The 24,465-nt window shown below is 41.7% G+C and overlaps 1 long non-coding RNA gene across 3 annotated transcripts; it reads left to right on the top strand.

Moving 5' to 3' along the window:
• The first annotated feature begins 4,215 nt into the window (after positions 1–4,215).
• On the top strand, positions 4,216–24,465 carry LOC127537771 (uncharacterized). Of its 3 annotated transcripts, none has more exons than XR_007947594.1 (3): positions 4,216–4,714; positions 5,751–5,851; positions 24,352–24,465. It is a non-coding gene; the product is annotated as an uncharacterized LOC127537771 (long non-coding RNA). The 3 variants fall into 3 exon arrangements; XR_007947593.1 differs by lacking the exon at positions 24,352–24,465 and adding an exon at positions 6,552–8,548; XR_007947595.1 differs by lacking the exons at positions 4,216–4,714; positions 5,751–5,851 and adding exons at positions 21,441–21,537; positions 22,562–22,662.

The raw sequence follows: 24,465 nt of genomic DNA on the forward strand, positions 1-24,465 counted from the left end.
CTAAGGAGGAATTTGACATGGTGCTTTGGTGCAAAACTGTGAGACATGCCATCGAAATGGTGTCATTAACGGCAAGTCAGTTGAGCAAAGCTGAGCCTCACAGGAGGTCACAGACTACCGTTGTCATCTAAAATTGGACGCGACAGGATTCGATTCGACGACCTTCGAGTCTTAAGCGCGCAGTTTTAACCACTCGGCCACCGACAAGAAAAAGCCGTGAGCTGACACAAAGGGAGTACGTGAGCCATTACGTCACAGTCTGTGTCTGTCATTTGACTTCATGTTTCGAGCTGGATTTGTTCCACAGATTTACTTTTGTTCCAGTCAAAATTATCCATCAGCAGATAATTTGCACTGTAACAAAGGTAAATCTGCACCCAGTTAAAGACAAACATGAGTGGAGCTGTTGATGGCAGGACGGACAAGGTACGTTTTATCCGTTTGATTCCTGGCTATAAAACACACAAGCAGAAACAAAAAATCAAGCCGTTTTTTCGTTTTTTCGTTTTGAGCAAAAAACAAAAAAACAGGAAACGGTTCGTTTTTTCGTTTTTTCGTTTTGAACAAAAAACAAACAAAACATTAAACGGTTCGTTTTTTCGTTTTTTCGTTTTCACCCCCAAAATGAAAATACGACTCAATATTTCGTTTCATTGGTGGGCGGGGCTTCGGAGCCTGCCAGTGCACAATAAAGCTCCTGCCCATCACAATAAAGCTTTTGCGCTGGCATTCATAGACAGACTGACTTTCATTGTATTGCCTGCCCCCACTGCACTTCCCCTAACTCTAAATCAAAACAAGTCGTGTACACAGTAATGACAGTCATAACCAGTGGTGTAGTCTAGTTTTTTCTACTGGGTATACTCCAACCTCATAAACCAAAGCCAGGTCAGGTCAACGCTGCTCGGGGTACTGTGCAGCGAGAAATACGGCCGCCGTCTTGGTCCGGTCAGCCGCTCCACTCAGCGCTGTTTGACAGCGCATTTAATCCATCTTAACTCTGAATATTAAAATGATTTTCACGCGTTTTTTATTTTTATTTTTTTGCTACAAACGTCATACATGTAGCTATGATCAGTGATGTAGTCTACGTGATACGCAGGTATACACCCCACCACTAGAAAATTTTCCAAATTTCTGTATATGCGCAAAGATACGTATACCCAGGGGTGTAAACACGCAGGTATACGCCTTATACCCACTAGAAAAGGTCCCGAATTTCCATATAACCACTTAAAAATGCGCAAACACATGTATTAGTATGTTTTTTTGACATAACGTTCACTTTTCTCTGTGTCAGGAAGCGGTGAAGCTGTATGGGACGGGGGAAGGTGTCTGGCTGAGAACAGGGCTCACGAAAGGCCGACCGCGGTCCGGATCCGGACCCAGACGCCGTCTATACGGGTGTAAATTTGACAGGTCGCTTCTATTTTACCGGTGCAGGGTACAGCTTTCCAGTGTTTATCATTGGTCTATCGGCTCAGAAACGCACAGACCAATTATGTAGGAGTTCAGGCATCCCACGTGACGCTACTCAGCCAATGACGTCGCTGAATCGCATCGCAGCTCTGCCTTCAAAAAGCAGCTGAGAGATGAGGGACAGAGAGGACAGTAATGATGGAAGTTCGGCTCTTTTCAGAGAGCTTTTGGCACTGCTTCCAAAGAAAAGCCGGTTCTTTCGGCTCCCAAATGGCTCCTAATTTATTATTCTTTGTAGCCTCATGTTTTTGCCTAACCTGGCAAATATGAATCATTTGTGTTTTGACAAACTCTTTTTCATTCAGTGTTTTTATGAGAAGCTTTATAATTGACTCATTTTGTACATTTGCTCTGTTACAAAAACAGGTATTCTTGCTTTTGTTTATTATTTCAACCAAACTTTTTTGCACAAAAAATAAATGAACAAAACTCTGCACATGAACCCACAGAACCAGAACAGAAACAGAACCAGACTCAGTATTCAAACCGTATAAATGTCCTCAGAGCAGGCTGACATTTAGAAAAAATCAGATGGCTGAGCTTGGATGGGCTGATACATTTCTTCTTTCAGTGAATATCTGCTGTGTTTTTGAGAAGATTCTCTCAGATGGAAGAAGTTGTCTCTCCTCCATCACCTTCACCAGGTGGGGCAGACCGAGGCCTTGTCCTGCCTCCAGCTCAGTGGGTCGTCTGCTGGTTGGATGAGGGCTTCCTCTAGATATGATCCTCCATTACCACATCAGCTGTAGGATTTCTCTTGAATCATCTCCTGTAGCTCTTCCATCAAAGAGCCTCCACACAGCAGAAGTTTGAGGTTCCTCCTCCACTTGGTCCTCTAATGGTGGAGGTGTCAGACTGCTGCTCTTATTCTCTGAAGTGTCTCATCAACAGCTCTGTTGTCACTGAAGGCAAGCTTCTTTAATCTAGGATCCAGTAACATGTTTTCTGCGAGGACAGTGTTAAACTCCATACTCCATTAAATACGTTAGGAGTCGGCTCTTCAGATTCACTACAAAGCATCGGCTCTGAGAGTCGTATCTTTTGTATCTTATTTATTAATAAATGTCAAAATGTTTTTGAACCGTACTGAATTTATTTGACGGTCAGTTTTTGATTACAGGCAGACTCTAATAAAACTACCAGGTTACATCAGCATATATCACAGTAACTCAAGTTAGACATTATGATGTTCTGGACCTTTGCTGACTGGACCTCTCTGAATTTTAGCTGAATACCCCTGGCTTAGAAGAAGAGGGACATGAGTCTAGAACTTCTAATGATCCAACATCAGTCAGTGGAGAAAAAATAAGAAAAAGAAAGCAAAGCTAAATGAAACTATTTCAGTGTTTTAATAAGCCTGTTGCTTGTCCTGTGAATACTGCCGCTTTAGGGAACACTACAGCTGGAGCTAAGGTTAAAGTTTAGGAAAGGGAGCCTGATGAAGAGGAAACATCAGCTCTACCTGATGGAGAGGAAACACCAGCTCTACCTGATGGCAGGAGGAGGAGCTGCTGACGCTATAATGTCTATAAGTATCTAATTGGTAGTTTGAAATAAAGGAGCTGCTGCTGTGTGTGTGTGTGTGTGTGTGTGTGTGTGTGTGTGTGTGTGTGTGTGTGTGTGTGTGTGTGTGTGTGTGTGTGTGTGTGTGTGTGCGCGCGCGCGGACATGTGGGTGCACGCGCACATATATGAGAACCTGACCTGGCTTTGGTTTATGAGGTTGGAGTATACCCAGTAGAAAAAACTAGACTACACCACTGGTTATGACTGTCATTACTGTGTACACGACTTGCTTTGATTTAGAGTTAGGGGAAGTGCAGTGGGGGCAGGCAATACAATGAAAGTCAGTCTGTCTATGAATGCCAGCGCAGGAGCTTTATTGTGATGGGCAGGAGCTTTATTGTGCACCGGCAGGCTCCGAAGCCCCGCCCACCAATGAAACGAAATATTGAGTCGTATTTTCATTTTGGGGGTGAAAACGAAAAAACGAAAAAACCAACCGTTTCCTCTTTTTTTGTTTTTTGTTCAAAACGAAAAAACGAAAAAACGAACCGTTTCCTGTTTTTTTTGTTTTTTGCTCAAAACGAAAAAACGAAAAAAATGGCTTGATTTTTTTGTTTCTGCTTGTGTCTTTTATAGCCGGGAATCAAACGGATAAAACGTACCTTGTCCCAGGACGTGGGACTGTGGAAGACACTGGTCTTCAGGTGGAGCTGAAGTGTCAGTGTGTGATCTACCGTCGCCTACAGAATCAGCAAAATTCGTGTGCTTCCAAAAGCGTGGTTAGTTTACGTGACTGATGTGTGATGAGATCCATAAAACTGCAGAAATAGAAAAAGCTCTCAAGCTGCAATCGTGATTGAAGCATTTTCAAAAAGTGATTGAGCTCCATTTCAGAAACAGTCAGAACCGCTGGATGTTTCCAAGTAAGTAAATACAGATTTTAAAAAAATAACTAAAATAAAGAATAAATCAAATTAGAAAAAAATTAAATGATATGTTTAGAAAAAAATGAGGTACCCCAACCTCACAGGTTCGACCTATTACAGCGTTTCGTTTCCCGTTGCACCCGCCACCTACTCCTCCTCTGCTGCCGGGAGTTGGCCAGTCTTCCTCCACTTCATGCCACGTCCGTTGGTCATTAAGTGTCACTTACTTCATGATCGAATCGAGACAAAGTAGGAAGTAGAAGTATAGAGACAGTAGGAATAACTAGTTGAAGTGTAGAGAAAGTAGGAAGTAGTACAAGTGTAGAAGTATCATGAAGCGTCACTTGTTCATGCCACGTCCGTTGACATGAAGTGTCCCACTGGCACTTTATTTCAGTGATAATCGTGCTGATGCGGTGGGGAACTGACACTGCAGTAAGTCAAACCTGCTTACAAATTTGCTGAAGGCAATCCAGCTATATATATAGTCAACTGACCGGATGTTCGTCTAACTCATGGTGTTCACCAATTTTTTGGAGGCATTTCCATGTGTGACACAATCTCCCAGGAAAACCTGACCACTCCACGGTGGCTTGACATTTTTATTTGCTTTAGTTTTCGTGTAAGCAGCTGGATTCATTTAGTCTGAGGCTGACGCTTGGAATTGTGGGAAATGGTTTGTTGTTACGTTTTGATCCGAGTCTCCAGGTGGATGGAACGTTAGCATAGACATGTGTGGAAGACAGCCAGCTTGTCTGGCAGCATCTCTGGCTGCTGTTGACCTTGTTTTTGGAGTAAGACACGGTAAGAAGATAAATACTTCTAACCAACTTTCAGTAGTTGGTCCAGACGCGTTAGCCAGCTAAGCGGCTAAGTTAGCGAGCGGGCTAATTAGCACGGGTGGCTAACTTACCGCTGAACACCTGTGTTAGTTGCTGCCTCAGCTGTCCGTCATTGTTAAAATGAACTTCTCAACCTGTATTTCTCTGCTGTGTATTTTAGCTTTTAAAAAAGTTATTGTGCTTTAACCCGTTCAGCTGCACTAAAGTTCTGCCCCTTTACAACCCACCCGGCCAGCAGGTGGGTGCTGGCGGGTTCTGGCCAAGGTTTTTTTCGCTGTTAAAAGGGTGTTTTCCTTGCCACTGTCGCCTTGCGGCTTGCTCTGGGGGTCAGATATGGATTCTGTAAAGCATCTTGAGACAATTTGACTGTAATTGGTTCTATATAAATTAAATTGAATTGAATTGAAGTTTAACATTCAGCTGGTTTGAATTAAACCACGCTTAACTAAACATTGCGCAACATCACCTCTCTGAATCTCCATAATTTCATTAAATTCCTTCTCTTCCACTGCTCAAATTCAATCTAGTATATAAAGTGAGATTAATAGTGAATAAACTAACAGCCAGCCATTGTATTTTATAATTATTGCATGTAGGTTTTAGTAAAACATGAGTTGAAGCATCCTACTTGTGGATCTCGAACTGCACAAAGCCGTTCATATTCAGGCACCTAACGAGTTAAACTCCCCTTTTTATGCGAGGTTGAAGCAAATAGTCTGAGTTAACAAAGAAAATTGTTTATAATTTGCGATACCTGTTATCTCTGACTGAGGCTTTAGTTTTTGTTGAGCCGATTCACACGTTGAAACTTTGTTCAGGAAGATTTCTCAGTAGCTCAGAGGACAGGCTGCTTTTGACACAACCTTGTAAGAGAACGTGTGTCAGTGCTTTCAGCAGAATTTAGAAACACAACACTTCCTAAACAGATATTTTAAGGCTGTGAGGTTGAACATTTCAGAGTCTATCAGTGTGTTTGTTTGTGGTCTTTCTGTTTCTAGGTGGAAGCTGAATTAGTGAGGATGACTCCTGCTCCTGTCATCTCTAAGCTCCTCACACATCTTTACCTGCACGTGAGGAAAATCCCTCCTGTAGAATGCAGGTATGTTTGTCATTATTATAAAAAGATGTTGACTGGTGACCTGTCAGAAACCCATCATACAGAGTCAGCCAAAAATAATGTTAACACACTTCAGGAAAAGAAAAAAATTGCATAAATATTTTAACACCAAATTTGTTTAGACATCATGAGATAAATAAAAGTTATCTTCGGCCTCTACAATTACCAGAGGTGCTCAAATGGAGGCCACTGGCTTCCAGACATTTCTGTTGTGTTGTAGACGTCACCCGCTGATGCTCCATTCATGAAGGTAATGCCATGTGTTGGGAAAACATGGTACAACAGGACACAGAGTTATGGTGATGTGATGAAAGCACTGATACAAATGAAACATTTATTTAAAAAAATCTTTTCCTGGTGTGTGCATGCATCATTTTGGCTGACTGAAATTAATGAGAACAAAACTGTCATTTAATTATTGCTCTGAAAGCTTCTTTAGTGAAAACCGGCTGGTGTTCTGCTTTTAAACAAACTACTGTTGAGGTCTGTGTTTTGAGGTTTAACCCCACAGTTTCTGACTGAACTGATAGTTGTTTTTTTCCCCTGATCAGTGTGGATGTTATAATTGATGGTAACATTTACCGATCATATAATCTGCATGGCAATATAACAGTATAACATTATGACCGCCTGTCTAATACTGTGTTGGTCCCTTTATGCTGCTAAAACTCCTCTGACCCAGTGGTTCATCAGGACCTCTGAGGATGTCCTGTGGGTTGCAGAGCGGGTCCTACCTAGACCAGGCTGATCCTGGACCATCGCACAGATGCTCAATCAGATCTGCATGTGGGGAGTGTGGAACCCAGGTGAACAGCTGAGCTCTGTCGTGTTCCTCGGACCACTCCTGAGCAGTTTTAGTTTGTCCTGCTGAGGGTGGCAGCTGGCATCAAGGACTGCTGTTGCCATGGAGACTGGGGGGTTGTTTGTCCCACAGTGTTCCGGTGGTGGTACGTGTCAAACATCCACATGAACGTCAAGGTTTCCCAGCAGAACGTTTCATTAGAACAAGATGATGGATGTTGTTGTCTTCAGCTGTCAGTGGTCAGAATGTTGTGGCTGATCGGTGGATCTGTCTGCCTTTACTTTGACATCCAGAGTTACACAAAAGTGTAGTATGTGTGCAATGCAGCAGAGATTTACTTTATTGTATGCAGTTTCCGTGGTCCCATCAGAGAAAATCACATCCATATTCCGATTTTTTTTTTTTTTAAATTAATTCCAGGTCTGGTTCAGTAAAGATTCTAATAATGACTACATCAGATAATTCTTTGTCGCAGCTGGAATTTTGCACACTGAGAGATGGTTGAGAAGGTTTGCAGTTTTTTGGCAAAATATGTTAGAATAGAAGATCTTGATTGTTATTGTACATGAAATTATCTGCAAACCAGCAAAGTGCATCAATCTGAGGTATCTAAAAATAAATAAGTCAAGAAAAATGCTTCTAAAGCCAATAACAAGCAGAATATTTTGAGGGAATATTCTAAAAAGGAAAGAAAAGCTCCATTCTCACTCCTCTCAGGATGAACTGTCATTAAAATTGGCTTTAAATTTCACTTCAACACGAGATCAAAACATTTACTTTCATTACTGATGTTGTCCAGTTTTTAAAAAGTTCATGCTACTTTTATAAAATGATGAAAGTGAATAAATTGTATTTCCGTGATCTGTGTTTGATTTCTGTCTTTTCTCCTGTCGTCCAGATGTTCAGAGGGAGATGATGCCACATCTGGTCCGGCCGATGGAAGGTCTTGAAGTTCTCTGTGGATGGTCCTCTCACTGGATTTAAGGTTCAGATGCTCAGGAACAAACTGAGCCGATAATTAAATGTTGCTACGAAGGTATCGCTGTTTTTCTTTGTGAATGCAAAGTGCTCCGAACTGAAACTTGAATTAGAACTTGGAAGTAAATCCTTCCATCTGAAAGGATCTAGTTGCATTAATAACCTCATAACGTTCTAATTTTTATTCCAGTCCTGGTTGGAAATAGAATCTCTGTATTGATTCAGGTAAAAACTGAACTTCACAGCATGTTGGAGCAAAACAAGCAGATGAAAAGTGTGATGGTGTTGGATTGTCAGACCGTAATGTTGCAGCTCAAAGCAGCTTTTCTATCTCACTTCATTCTGACATTCAGCTCTGAATCAACAGCAGATCCAGTTGATGGTGATCCATGCTGTGGAAGTCTCACGTCTCCTCATTTAAATACACTGTTTATTCACCAACACTTTATTTAATAAAAGTCCCATTTAGTTTTTATGAGGAATGTGATGTTTTAATTTTTCTGTGAATAACTGCAGTCTGGTGGAACAGCTGGAGTTGTAACATCTGTCCTGATATTGATCATGAAGTATTGATCAGAATACTTTTGGTTAGCCATCATCCCTGAAGTTTTACATTTAAAAAAATCTTTACTTGTGTTGTGAACTTTGGTAAGAAGCTGAAACTTTAGCGTTGCCATGGATACATGAGTGTTAAATTCAGTCCATGTTTCATTTTGGGGTGCAGTCCAGCAGATGAGTTTGTTTTTACTGACAGCTACCATTCAGTCTGAGATATTAAGAATAAATAAATGTGGAAATGAACAGATTTTACTTTTATTTATTCCTACAGCTGTTGCAGTCAAAGTTCCAGAATGTGGAGGAATTGTCTCACAATCACAGACAATCAATATTATGTGAAAGTTGGGTTATTGTTGTTTATCAGCACAATACAAAAAGATTCATGTCAGAAATATTCCAGTTAAGAATATCATGATTTATGTAAATTTACCTCAATAATGTGAATGCTCAGGTTAAGATTGTGCAGTGATATTTATTATGCAAGTTTAGCTGATTAACGTTCATGACTCTGGATTAAATATTATTTAAATTTACATTATATTTAGGGTAGGACCCTATTGAGATGAAGAAATCAAATAATCTATAAAATGTAAATACACTGAACTAATTTGGATATACAAGGCGACACAAAAAAAAACGGGAACTTTTTAACAATACAATAAAACCAAGAGTGATGGAAGAAAAATATTTTATTCATAGTAACTGAAACCTCAAAACATGCCATTTAAGAAACGATGATGAAAATGTCATTTTTTTTTTCAAAATTACTTCCTGTAGATGGTGCCCTCCTGTACAGGACAAAAGATAAGTTTGTTGGTTTACATGAGCATAAAACTCCCATGACTTTTTTCAATAAGAGAACGTGAGGAGGCTCATAGAGTGACATATATACAACTGGTAACACAACTGTAGTCAGTGTGTAGAATCCGTGTACTGATCTGTAGTGATGGGAGATCGAGGCTTTGATGAAGCTTCAACACTTTATCCAATACCTGCTTCATTACTCGAGGCTTCACTGACACTCAGTGCTCGAGTAGGACATCTAGTGGTCAATAAAATGAAGTGCAATTGATTCATGTTTCTGATTGGTTCATGGATTGTTTTGGATTTGATTCGCCATGCACGTTCCTGTTTCACTACATTAGATGATTGTATCTGTTCTAGTGGCTACAATAATAATAATATTACCAGCAATAATAATGACTATAACTACTGAAGAGCCTGTTTCTTATCTGCCATGTCTGTCTGTAACCCTATATACTCTTCACTGATATTCTGTGTTATGAAACATTTAAACGGTGCTGCTACATTCATGAGATGTGCTCTATAAGTACAGACTGATGCAATTTTCACATGAGGCTGGTGCAAATACAGATTATATTATGGATTTTGGCAAAGTATGTCTTGGGTTAATTGGTAAAGAGGGTGTGCTTGTGTAACTGGATATGATTTTTTTTAACAATGTATTAACAGTTTTTGTATGCAGGTACATATATGCATTGCAGTATACCTTACAAGACTTACTCAGTTATGCAAATATTTTTAACCATAATGTGGTACTTGCACGTTAAACAGATCCTCATAAAATAAGGAAATGAAGAGAAAAAGATGGGGGGGGGAAAAAATGAAATAAACATGTTCTCATACATGCAAATACATAAATACAGTAGCTTATACAGAACAGCAGGTAATCCTGTCATTCCTCTCATTCTGGCAGTTCCACGAGGTTTACATCACAACTGTTCATTCCACCTCATCACTTTCATCTGTTAAATTCATGGATTTCAAAAAAGCAATAAAGGGTCCCCACGCTTTCTCAAACAAATCCTGTCTCCCTTTTCGTACATGTGTCACTCTTTCTAGAGGAAAGGTTATTAACATCTGCCTCACCCAGTCTACTAATCTTGGTATGCAAGTTTTTTCCAAAAAAATGTTGTAATGTAATGTTTTTGAATGCAGGAGGCTTGAATCTATTATTATGCGCTCACTCTTGGTGTACTTATGTCACCTTGGATAAAGTCCCAAAATAAAGTGAGCAGGGTTCATTGTAATATTTTTAGAAATAATATTCTCTATTGTTTAAGTCTTCCCCCAGAATTTTTTTAACCTTTGGGCAATCCCACATACAATGGTATAAAGTTCAGTTTGCCTCATTACATTTAACACATAAATCTGGGATGTTGCTGTTAATTTAATTTAAGTGGTGTAGTATATGTGTAACCCCTGTGAGATGTCTTCCTTTCTAAAATGACGATCAGGAGCTGGTCAGGCTGGTGGCAACAGCAGGTTTATTCCCTTTTCTGCGTTCATAACAAAGGACATGGAGTTTAGTAAGTCATCATCTCGAGGGCGACAGTATGTGCTCTCTTCATAAATCCTCCGTTGCTCTGAGGATTACCCATTCATTACACTCAGTACAATACATAAATGATCGTAGTGATCGTATAGTGGATTAAATTTAGGTAAGACAATAAAATAAACTCATGAAAACAGAAAGTGTCCTCTTGATTATTTGAGGGAAAATTACAAGAAATTATTATAATAATACAAATTTTCCTGGACTGTTACCCCTTTTTTTATATTTCATAGATTCACAACAGCTAACACAGTACAAAATACAATTAATAAAAACCGGCGAATATAACTCATTGGCATATTTCTACCATCCAACAATAACAATAATAACTAACATCACATTATAGAGGGACACACTAACATACCTGCGTTCATAACAAAGGACATGGAGTTTAGTAAGTCATCATCTCGTGGGCGACAGTATGTGCTCTGTCCAGAAAGACGGCATCGTGTTAGCGGTAGCTAGCTACGCAGTAGAATTTTTTTACAACGATAAAACACATCCAAAAGCACAGTCAGCTTCAAAAACACATGGTGAAATGATTCTAGGACACACAAAAGTAACCAATTAAAGCCAGCTAAACTTCTACATAGTTATGAACGTAGTTAGCATTGTTTTGCAAACAGACATTTTTAGACATGTTACCTCTTCATAAATCCTCCGTTGCTCTGAGGATTACCCATAATCCTTTGCTACTATTACACATGCAGGGAATTCTTTCTGACAGCAGGCGGCGTAGTTGTCCCATTTAGCTGGATTTAACCTGAACTTTTTAACTATGTTACATACACCCCCCTTAAATCCTGCTAAATTGGGGCACTATACACAAAAAAAACACACAAAAAAACACACAATTCACTAAACTTCAGTTGTGCAGTAATAAGAGCAAAACTCAGTTCAAGTCAGTTAGAAACTTTCCACTTGGGAACAAATTGACAAGGGACTGGCCAATTCCCTCACCAACAAAGACACAAAAGATGCCATGTACATCTCTTATTTTGTAAACATTGCTCTATAATAGATACAACCTTGGCAATCCTCAGGTAAGTACTAGTACAAAAAAAAACAAAACAGCTCTCCAAATATACAGCACTCTATCCAGAAAACATGTTCCTCACAAAAGAAAACAAGGAGTCAACTGTTGACACAGAGTCATCAACAAACTGTTCATTCATTTCACAAATGAGTCGAGCTGGGGGTTTAACATTTCTACCCAACCTAGTGCAAACTGGAGGCGGCTGTGCATGAACTACATGGTCCAGTGTGAGTGCATCTAGCTGCATGACAGTTGAAGGGTCTGGGACTTGCTGAGCTTTATCTGTTGGGGGTGGGAAGAGTGTAGTCTGAGACTCAACACATTCAGCAGGAGATTCAGGGGAAGTAAGCTGTGCAACCAGTACTGAAGAATCAGGGGTATTCAAAACCTCAGTCACAGTGTGTAGGGCTACAGCCGTTTCAGTCTCTGAGGGTGAGATAATCTCATCTAGAACAGGAGAACAGTCATATTGGCCTGCTGTAGTGTCCACATCACTCGCATCCTCCATTTGTAGAAGCCAGTTAAGTGTCCTTGTCTCACTGTCCTGTATGTCAGCAGAAATCACTGGGTCACATCGTGAACTTCCAGCAACTGAAGAACAGCTTGACTCCAAGATGCCATCATCTCCCAGTGGGAGAAAACTCACAGGGAGCAGTAGGTTTCTGTGAACGACTTTCTCTGATAATGTCACAGGGTCTCTGATACAGTACACATTGATTGCAGGCTTCACTGATGTCACTTCATAGACTATAGAGTCCCATTTGTCTGCAAGTTTTTTCTTCCCTTTTACACCACGATTTGCAAGCTAGACTCTGTCACCGACAGCGAGGGGAGATCCTTTTGCTCTGCGGTCATAGTTCTTTGCCTGACGCGCCTGTTCTGTACGACTGTTCTGTCGGGCAATGCATGCAGCTTCAGACAGGTCACGCTTCAGACGAGAGACAAACTCATGGTGGTCGACTACAGCATCCTTGGGAAGGATATGCTGGAATACAACATCAACAGGTAAGCGTGGAATCCTCCCGAACATGAGAAAGAATGGAGCAAACCCTGTTGTCTCGTGCTCAGTACAGTTGTAACAGAATGTCAGCATCCGGAGCATTTGTGGCCACCTGGCTTTGGAGTGAGGGGGTAGGGCCCTTATCATGTTGCCGAGAGTCCTGTTGTATCGCTCGACGACTCCATTCCCCATAGGATGATATGGGGTGGTATGCGATTTCTGGATGCCAGCCATATCCAGGAGCTCTTTAATGAGTTGACTCTCAAAATTTGCTCCCTGATCTGAATGGATGCGTTTAGGAAAGCCGTATATGCAAAAAAAGTCATCCCAGAGACGACGGGCAACCTGCTTCGCTGACTGATTTTTACATGGAAAAGCATGTGACAGTTTTGAAAAGTGATCAGTCACCACTAGAACATCTACACACTTCTTGTCAGTCTGTTCAGCAGTCCAAAAGTCAATACATACTAGTTCCATAGGTTCAGTGGTGCAGATGCTTTCAAGGGGAGCACGATCGTTAGGCTCTGGAGTCTTTCCAACCACACAGCGGAAGCAATTTCTCACATAATTTATGATGTCACGTTCCATGCCTATCCAAAAAAATCTCTGCCTGGCAAGGGAGAGAGTGCGAGCCTGACCCTGATGACCAGCTGAGTCGTGGAGGCCATGAAGGACTTGGGCCTTTAGGGAGTCTGGAACAACAAACTGGTAAATTGTCTTGTTCATAAGTCTGTCTTTCTTTACCCTGTACAACAGGCCATCTTTAAAGGAGAGCTTGGGCCAATGTCTCAACAGTTTCATTACCCCACTAGATTCAGCAGCACGTTCACGCCTAGTGGGCCTCCTATGACGCTGGATGTAAAAGAAGATTCTGCCCAAGACTCCATCTTGCTCTTGCAGATTAGCCAGCTCACTTTTTGGTAAAGAGCAAGACGACTCAACACTGACAAGCTGAGGAATAGCAGGACCTGTGCCTCTCATTCGGCTGATGCTTCCAGAGTCGTGTGCATCCAGCACAGCTGAGACAACCTGTGAAGAGAGGGACCCTTGAGGTGGAGTGACAACAACTTTCTCCTCAGACTGATCGACAACCAACTGGCAGTTAGTAGTACATCGAAATGCATCTTGCACTGTCCTATCCACCATCCCATTTACTTGGTTCAGCAATGAGGCATAAGGCTCAGTTACAAGACGGTGGGCTATGCATGACTGGACAAATGGTTCTCTACTCAGTGCATCAGCAACCACATTCTTTGTACCTGGGACATAATTCAGGTCAAAACTGTATGCTGCGAGCTTTGAAACCCATCTCTGTTCACATGCGTCCAGCTTAGGTTTAGTCAGGATGTATGTCAATGGATTATTATCTGTCCAGACTGTGAAAGACCGCCCTTTGAGCCAATGGCTGAACTTATCACACACTGCCCATTTAAGAGCAAGAAACTCCAGCCGGTGTGCTGGATAATTCAGCTGAGAGTGTGAAAGGGTCTTGCTAGCAAATGCCACAGGCCTGGCAAACTTTCCATCAGGTGGCAGCTGTGACAGAACAGCTCCTAAACCATCAAAGGAGGCATCTACTGCAAGGATGAATGGTGCATTAAAATCTGGATGGGCTAAGGTGACACTGTGTAGAAGCTCATTTTTTAGAGTCCTGAATGCTTCTCTGCACTCATCAGTCCAATCAGTTGGAGACAGCCTAACACAACCTTTTTTAAATTTTGGTTTGTGGCCTCGTCCTCTATTTGGTGGTGTCAGTGGTTCAGCTACGAGGTTGAACAGTGGCTTAGCTTTGGCAGAGCATGCTTCAATGAAGTGATGGTAATACAGAACCATTCCTAAGAAAGATCTGATTTTCTTAGCACATGGCGTTGTCCCATCAGGCCCCATCAGGTCAGCTTCCTGCACATCATTAATTGTCTGCACTTTGCCTGGATCTGTCTTAACACCATCTTCACATATGATGTGTCCCAGAAACTTGACAGACCGGCAGAGAAAATGACATTTTTTGGGTGAAAGCTTCAGGTTGTTTGCAGCAAGACGGGAGAAGACCAACTGTAGACGCTGAAGTGCAATCTGTTCAGATGGAGCAAAAACCATAAGGTCATCCAAGTAACATAGCAGACTTGTGAAATTCTCATCACCAAAAATGGACATCATCATGCGCATAAAGGTGGCAGGACTGTTTGTCAGGCCCTGGGGCATTCTGTTATATTCATGGAGACCAAAAGGGGAGGAGAATGCTGTGTATTTCTTGTCGTCTTCATGCAGTCTGACATTGTAAAATCCTGATGTGAGGTCCATCGTGGAGAAGAACGCATTGCCACCGAGTGCAGCGAGGGCATCAGTCTGATGAGGCAATGGATGTGCATCTTTCACCGTTCTCGCGTTCAACCACCTGAAGTCATTGCAGAGCCTAAGATCACCATTTGGCTTGACAACCAAGACAAGGGGCGATGAATACTCACTCTGAGATTTGCGAATTATTCCTAATTCCTCCATTTCATTCAGAGCAGTTCGAAGCTTGTCATAATGGCATGGTGGAACCCGTCTGTATGGAAGTCTGAAGGGCTTGTCATCCACCAGACGAATTCTGTGGACAAAATCTGTTGCCTCTCCACAATCCATCTTATGTCTTGAAAAGATGGACTCATATTGCTCAATGATCTGCAGCAGTTTATCCTTCCACTCGAGGGAGACCTCACAGGAAGAGAGGTCCAAATCTTGCAGGCCCATGTCATCCAAGACGCGTGCTATCTCCTCCTCTGATCTCGGTGCAGGAGATGAGCTCTGTGTATACTGGGCACTGGATTGGACGCGGGCTGGCTCAGGTAAATCCTGCACAGAAAGACAGGGGGACACATCTGCAACCTTGGCATTTCTCCTAAGAGTGAGCGGCTTCTCTGTGGGATTTACCATTTTAACAGGAACCCAGCCATCCCCCCACAAAGAAGTAACAACTCTCCCCACCAGAACTTGTGCAGGTCTGGTCCTGCTTTGAGTGGGTTCAATGATGACTGTACTCCCCACTGCAGAAACATCCACTGTAGGCAGTTTTGCCCACACCAAATGTTCAGACATTGGCTGCAGAGTGACGCTTCTTTTGAGTTTAGCTGTTCCAATTCTGACTGGCACTGCGCTGTCCTCCGATTGAGACAGCAGGGAGATGAGATGGAGCAGCTCATCTTTCTGTGTACCATTCACTGATGAGGCGTTCTGGTCGCTAACAGTCTTTTTCATCTGTGAAATTAGCCACTTAATAGCGCTGCTACCAAGGATCATTTCATCAGTTTGGCCTGGCACAACTAGGACAGGAATGACCACCTTATAGCCATAAACTGTGGTAACGAGATCGTACATGGCAGAAGGTGTGACAAGGTGACCACCACAACCAACGATGACAAAGCCCTCAGCAGATTTTTTCTTAATGTTAGTTGACTGTGAAAGTTCTGCATCAACCGTCTCGCTTATCGTGCATGCCATAGATCCACTATCCACTAGTGCACTGAAAACATGTCCATCGTCAACAGTCACATCTGTGTAGAATAGGCTATCAGTCTTTGAGAGTTTTTGTAGGCTTTGCACGATCAGTGTTTTCTGTGGAGACACCATACTGCTACAGGTGCGATACAATGTCTCATAATCATTAATGTCTGTCAAATCCAGGGTGGGAGTTTCACTCACTTGATCCACGCTGTCCTCCCCCTCATGCAGACCATTCAGTTTCCCTGCTGTCCAGAAAAAGCAGGGCTCCTTCCTTCAGGGCAGTGGCGTCTTGAATGACCAGGTAAGTGGCACATGAAACACAGCCTGTTCTCCTGGCAGTGTGTGAGGGCAGAGTGAGAGCCATCTTTGCATATCGAACAGGGTATGTCATTTAATCCCTCAATTCTTGGGAGTCTGTTGTGACGTTGTCTTCTGTTGGCCTGAGCATTTCCTGGCCCCTGAAGCAACACCTTCTCCAGCATCCCAATTAACCTCTCTAAAGTAGAGGAGTCTTGGCTCACAGTTTTTGTCTGTTCTGGAGTGTCTGAAACTAGAGCAGTACTTGAGCCAATTTCAACTTTATTTACACTGATTCTGCTATTTTTCTCTGTAGCAGACCTGAGTCCTTTCTCCAGATGGTATTCGTCTAACACTTCCTGAACCTCACGAGCTGACCATTTATCAATCGTCTTGGATCTAAAGGTAAGAGCTAAATCCCTACAGGGGCAGTGTCTGATAAACATGCGTGTGACTTCAACAGTGGGGTTGTCAAACATCTTACCCTGCTCTCGAAGACAGTCTGTCGCAACATCAGCAGCTCTGTTAAATCTGAGCCAATACTCATATGGATCCTCATGTTCTTTTGGTAGGGTGGAGTAAAAGTCAGCAAGTGGCACAGAGGAACAATGGCTAGAACTGAAATGTTTGCGCAGGAGTCCGTAGATGGTCTGTGGGTTATGCTGGACATCAATCTCACCGTTTCTTATTCCAAATCTTACCACATCTTTTGCTCTGCCTCTCAGATGCATGAGAATTTCTTCAGCTTGATTTTCCACTTGAACACCACTTTTTTTGATGTAATTCTTCATCAATTCCTCCCATTCCTCAATAGGCAGTGTCTCTGACCCCTCTCCATGGAACACAGGTGGGTCTTTAACTGCTCTCTGAGTGACCAGCTGGACTTGTGAGAGGTCTAGTGTGTGGCTGGGGGGTGACTCCTTCTTATCACGTGTCTTCTTGACACGTAAGCACAGCAGCTGTGGGGTTTGATGTGTTGAGGCGTGACATAATGCTATCAGCTAGCTGCTGACCTATCTGCTGTACAATAGAGCTCATTTGGTCAACTAGTTTCACATCATCAGGAGGTGGGTTTGGGACAGATGTGCTAGTAGACTGAGGCATATGTGAATCAACTACAGGCTGGCTCTGAGGCACCACTACATCCCTATATCTTAAAGGGCTATGCACAGAGTCATCACCAAAAGCTGTGTTATCATGGTCACCCAGGGAAAATGAAACAGGTGTGCTATGCAATCCCCTACCTCTACCAATACCAATAGGCGTCATATCAGAGGTTCCAAATTTGCTGAGACTCATATTTGCTAGCAAAATTCCCCCTCAAATCAGATGACAGGTTCAATGCTATATAGCAATGGTCAAATAAATAGTCCTAAAAGTCAAAACATGAAAACAAAAGATATGCAGCTCCAAATCGATGCAGTGAAGACATCCACCCGGTCCGACGTGGTCGGGTCACGGCGATGAGCAACTGCTGAATCAATTTACTATACATTTTGATCCTCGTTTTTGTTTTTAGGAACCATTTACTTGACCAACTAAAGATGAAAGATGAATCTGAAGCATCAGCATCGTAGTATAAGTTACAAAGGGCATATCTGAAGTTAATTATTATATAGACATTGTTTTTTCTTTCATACAGTAACTGAATAAGAAGAAATGGCATCACTCCCAGACTGCATTCTCAGGACAGCCTCGGTATCGTATTTGACTTATCAGCTGAATTTGAAGATTTGCAAGTGAAATTCATGCACCCAAAAGGTCCCAGCAAGAAGTTCACATGGCCTAGAAAGGATGACGTAGTGTGGGTGCCTACAGCCCACATCCTCTGTCCAATCACTGCTCCTTCAACACGCCGTGGTGGACAGTACCACATATCTGGTGCAGATGATGGCCTGATTTCAGAGAAATTCAAGCAGTTCAAAGGACAGAAATAGTGGTGTGATAAGTTGGGGACAAATTCCAATGTAACCCCTGTGAGATGTCTTCCTTTCTAAAATGACGATCAGGAGCTGGTCAGGCTGGTGGCAACAGCAGGTTTATTCCCTTTTCTGCGTTCATAACAAAGGACATGGAGTTTAGTAAGTCATCATCTCGTGGGCGACAGTATGTGCTCTCTTCATAAATCCTCCGTTGCTCTGAGGATTACCCATTCATTACACTCAGTACAATACATAAATGATCGTAGTGATTGTATAGTGGATTAAATTTAGGTAAGACAATAAAATAAACTCATGAAAACAGAAAGTGTCCTCTTGATTATTTGAGGGAAAATTACAAGAAATTATTATAATAATACAAATTTTCCTGGACTGTTACCCCTTTTTTTATATTTCATAGATTCACAACAGCTAACACAGTACAAAATACAATTAATAAAAACCGGCGAATATAACTCATTGGCATATTTCTACCATCCAACAATAACAATAATAACTAACATCACATTATAGAGGGACACACTAACATACCTGCGTTCATAACAAAGGACATGGAGTTTAGTAAGTCATCATCTCGTGGGCGACAGTATGTGCTCTGTCCAGAAAGACGGCATCGTGTTAGCGGTAGCTAGCTACGCAGTAGAATTTTTTTACAACGATAAAACACATCCAAACGCACAGTCAGCTTCAAAAACACATGGTGAAATGATTCTAGGACACACAAAAGTAACCAATTAAAGCCAGCTAAACTTCTACATAGTTATGAACGTAGTTAGCATTGTTTTGCAAACAGACATTTTTAGACATGTTACCTCTTCATAAATCCTCCGTTGCTCTGAGGATTACCCATAATCCTTTGCTACTATTACACATGCAGGGAATTCTTTCTGACAGCAGGCGGCGTAGTTGTCCCATTTAGCTGGATTTAACCTGAACTTTTTAACTATGTTACATATGTTCTCAACAACCATTTGTATTATAGCAATTTAAATCAGGTATTGATTGATTGAGTGTGGGCTTTGGTGCAAATCAGTTCCCAGTCCTCTGATGTTATAGCCATCTTTAGATCTTCTTTCCACTCTTTTCGTTTTTTTAACAGTCGTAGTTACCTTGATATCAGGCAGCAAATGGAAATTATGCCATACACAGGACCTTTTCCTGATTGGCTCCTGCTGCAGATCTATCTATCTATCTATCTATCTATCTATCTATCTATCTATCTATCTATCTATCTATCTATCTATCTATCTATCTATCTATCTATCTATCTATGTATGTATGAATGCTAGCTGTGAATGCTTGCTAGCTAGCTAGCTAGCTAGCTATACATTACTAACTGTCAAAGCAACGAACGGCAGCAACAAAATCAACCTACTCTGCGGAAAGTCAGTCAAATAAACGACACTCTGGGATCTCCTATCCCGGAACACACTCAATCCCGCCGAGTGATTCACAAAACAAACCGAACCAATCAGGTGATTCGAAGCAGTTGAGTGCTTCAAACGTCACTGACGTGATTCAAACGTCACGAGTCACATGACCAAATCAAGCGTCGGCACAGTGGCTCGATACGATTGCTTCATGAGCTACCGCGCATGTGTTGAAGCCTCGGGTATCAGAGGACCATCACGACTGATCTGGTAAATGAATTTTCGGGTCTGAAACGGGTATTGAAAAACAAAAATCACATTTAGGTTTTCTAAACATTCCATGAATGTGAACCAGCGTCTCCACTGACAGTTGTATTAACTAAATGTACCACATTACACTAAGGAGGAATTTGACATGGTGCTTTGGTGCAAAACTGTGAGACATGCCATCGAAATGGTGTCATTAACGGCAAGTCAGTTGAGCAAAGCTGAGCCTCACAGGAGGTCACAGACTACCGTTGTCATCTAAAATTGGACGCGACAGGATTCGATTCGACGACCTTCGAGTCTTAAGCGCGCAGTATTAACCACTCGGCCACCGACAAGAAAAAGCCGTGAGCTGACACAAAGGGAGTACGTGAGCCATTACGTCACAGTCTGTGTCTGTCATTTGACTTCATGTTTCGAGCTGGATTTGTTCCACAGATTTACTTTTGTTCCAGTGAAAATTATCCATCAGCAGATAATTTGCACTGTAACAAAGGTAAATCTGCACCCAGTTAAAGACAAACATGAGTGGAGCTGTTGATGGCAGGACGTGGGACTGTGGAAGACACTGGTCTTCAGGTGGAGCTGAAGTGTCAGTGTGTGATCTACCGTCGCCTACAGAATCAGCAAAATTCGTGTGCTTCCAAAAGCGTGGTTAGTTTACGTGACTGATGTGTGATGAGATCCATAAAACTGCAGAAATAGAAAAAGCTCTCAAGCTGCAATCGTGATTGAAGCATTTTCAAAAAGTGATTGAGCTCCATTTCAGAAACAGTCAGAACCGCTGGATGTTTCCAAGTAAGTAAATACAGATTTTAAAAAAATAACTAAAATAAAGAATAAATCAAATTAGAAAAAAATTAAATGATATGTTTAGAAAAAAATGAGGTACCCCAACCTCACAGGTTCGACCTATTACAGCGTTTCGTTTCCCGTTGCACCCGCCACCTACTCCTCCTCTGCTGCCGGGAGTTGGCCAGTCTTCCTCCACTTCATGCCACGTCCGTTGGTCATTAAGTGTCACTTACTTCATGATCGAATCGAGACACAGTAGGAAGTAGAAGTGTAGAGACAGTAGGAAGTAGGAAAGTAGAAGTGTAGAAGTATCATGAAGCGTCACTTGTTTCATGCCACGTCCGTTGACATGAAGTGTCCCACTGGCACTTTATTTCAGTGATAATCGTGTGCTGATGCGGTGGGGAACTGACACTGCAGTAGGTCAAACCTGCTTACAAATTTAATGAAGCAATCCAGCTATATATATAGTCAACTGACCGGATGTTCGTCTAACTCATGGTGCTCACCAATTCTTTGGAGGCATTTCCATGTGTGACACAATCTCCCAGGAAAACCTGACCACTCCACGGTGGCTTGACATTTTTATTTGCTTTAGTTTTCGTGTGAGCAGCTGGATTCATTTAGTCTGAGGCTGACGCTTGGAATTGTGGGTAATGGTTTGTTGTTACGTTTGATCCGAGTCTCCAGGTGGATGGAACGTTAGCATAGACATGTGTGGAAGACAGCCAGCTTGTCTGGCAGCATCTCTGGCTGCTGTTGACCTTGTTTTTGGAGTAAGACACGGTAAGAAGATAAATACTTCTAACCAACTTTCAGTAGTTGGTCCAGACGCGTTTAGCTAGCTAAGCGCTGCGTTAGCTAGCTAAGCGGCTAAGTTAGCTAGCGCTTAGCACAGGTGGCTAACTTACCGCTGAACACCTGTGTTAGTTGCTGCCTCAGCTGTCCGTCATTGTTAAAATGAACTTCTCAACCTGTATTTCTCTGCTGTGTATTTTAGCTTTTAAAAAAGTTATTGTGCTTTAACCCGTTCAGCTGCACTAAAGTTCTGCCCCTTTGTTGGCGGGTTCTGGCCAAGGTTTTTTTCGCTGTTAAAAGGGTGTTTTCCTTGCCACTGTCGCCTTGCGGCTTGCTCTGGGGGTCAGGCATATGGATTCGTAAAGCATCTTGAGACAATTTGACTGTAATTGGTTCTATATAAATTAAATTGAATTGAATTGAAGTTTAACATTCAGCTGGTTTGAATTAAACCACGCTTAACTAAACATTGCGCAACATTACCTCTCTGAATCTCCATAATTTCATTAAATTCCTTCTCTTCCACTGCTCAAATTCAATCTAGTATATAAAGTGAGATTAATAGTGAATAAACTAACAGCCAGCCATTGTATTTTATAATTATTGCATGTAGGTTTTAGTAAAACATGAGTTGAAGCATCCTACTTGTGGATCTCGAACTGCACAAGCCGTTCATATTCAGGCACCTGACGAGTTAAACTCCCTTTTTATGCGAGGTTGAAGCAAATAGTCTGAGTTAACAAAGAAAATAGTTTATAATTTGCGATACCTGTTATCTCTGACTGAGGCTTTAGTTTTTGTTGAGCCGATTCACACGTCGAAACTTTGTTCAGGAAGATTTCTCAGTAGCTCAGAGGACAGGCTGCTTTTGACACAACCTTGTAAGAGAATGTGTGTCAGTGCTTTCAGCAGAATTTAGAAACAAACACTTCCTAAACAGATATTTTAAGGCTGTGAGGTTGAACATTTCAGAGTCTATCAGTGTGTTTGTTTGTGGTCTTTCTGTTTCTAGGTGGAAGCTGAATTAGTGAGGATGACTCCTGCTCCTGTCATCTCTAAGCTCCTCACACATCTTTACCTGCACGTGAGGAAAATCCCTCCTGTAGAATGCAGGTATGTTTGTCATTATTATAAAAAGATGTTGACTGGTGACCTGTCAGAAACCCATCATACAGAGTCAGCCAAAAATAATGTTAACACACTTCAGGAAAAGAAAAAAATTGCATAAATATTTTAACACCAAATTTATTTAGACATCATGAGATAAATAAAAGTTATCTTCGGCCTCTACAATTACCAGAGGTGCTCAAATGGAGGCCACTGGCTTCCAGACATTTCTGTTGTGTTGTAGACGTCACCCGCTGATGCTCCATTCATGAAGGTAATGCCATCTGTTGGGAAAACATGGTACAACAGGACACAGAGTTATGGTGATGTGATGAAAGTACTGATACAAATGAAACATTTATTTAAAAAAATCTTTTCCTGGTGTGTGCATGCATCATTTTGGCTGACTGAAATTAATGAGAACAAAACTGTCATTTAATTATTGCTCTGAAAGCTTCTTTAGTGAAAACCGCTGGTGTTCTGCTTTTAAACAAACTGCTGTTGAGGTCTGTGTTTTGAGGTTTAACCCCACAGTTTCTGAATGAACTGATAGTTGTTTTTTCCCCTGATCAGTGTGGATGTTATAATTGATGGTAACATTTACCGATCATATAATCTGCATGGCAATATAACAGTATAACATTATGACCGCCTGTCTAATACTGTGTTGGTCCCTTTATGCTGCTAAAACTCCTCTGAGGATGTCCTGTGGGTTGCAGGGTGGGTCCTACCTAGACCAGGCTGATCCTGGACCATCGCACAGATGCTCAATCAGATCTGCATGTGGGGAGTGTGGAACCCAGGTGAACAGCTGAGCTCTGTCGTGTTCCTCGGACCACTCCTGAGCAGTTTTAGTTTGTCCTGCTGAGGGTGGCAGCTGGCATCAAGGACTGCTGTTGCCATGGAGACTGGGGGGTTGTTTGTCCACAGTGTTCCGGTGGTGGTACGTGTCAAACATCCACATGAACGTCAAGGTTTCCCAGCAGAACGTTGCATTAGAACAAGATGATGGATGTTGTTGTCTTCAGCTGTCAGTGGTCAGAATGTTGTGGCTGATCGGTGGATCTGTCTGCCTTTACTCTGACATCCAGAGTTACACAAAAGTGTAGTATGTGTGCAATGCAGCAGAGATTTACTTTATTGTATGCAGTTTTCGTGGTCCCATCAGAGAAAATCATATCCATATTCCGTTTTTTTTTTTTTTTATTAATTCCAGGTCTGGTTCAGTAAAGATTCTAATAATGACTACATCAGATAATTCTTTGTCGCAGCTGGAATTTTGCAGACTGAGAGATGGTTGAGAAGGTTTGCAGTTTTTTGGCAAAATATGTTAGAATAGAAGATCTTGATTGTTATTGTACATGAAATTATCTGCAAACCAGCAAAGTGCATCAATCTGAGGTATCTAAAAATAAATAAGTCAAGAAAAATGCTTCTAAAGCCAATAACAAGCAGAATATTTTGAGGGAATATTCTAAAAAGGAAAGAAAAGCTCCATTCTCACTCCTCTCAGGATGAACTGTCATTAAAATTGACTTTAAATTTCACTTCAACACGAGATCAAAACATTTACTTTCATTACTGATGTTGTCCAGTTTTTAAAAAGTTCATGCTACTTTATATCAAATGATGAAAGTGAATAAATTGTATTTCCGTGATCTGTGTTTGATTTCTGTCTTTTCTCCTGTCGTCCAGATGTTCAGAGGGAGATGATGCCACATCTGGTCCAGCCGATGGAAGGTCTTGAAGTTCTCTGTGGATGGTCCTCTCACTGGATTTAAGGTTCAGATGCTCAGGAACAAACTGAGC

The sequence above is a fragment of the Acanthochromis polyacanthus genome, chromosome 16, assembly GCF_021347895.1.
Source record: "Acanthochromis polyacanthus isolate Apoly-LR-REF ecotype Palm Island chromosome 16, KAUST_Apoly_ChrSc, whole genome shotgun sequence".
NCBI lineage: Eukaryota > Metazoa > Chordata > Actinopteri > Pomacentridae > Acanthochromis > Acanthochromis polyacanthus.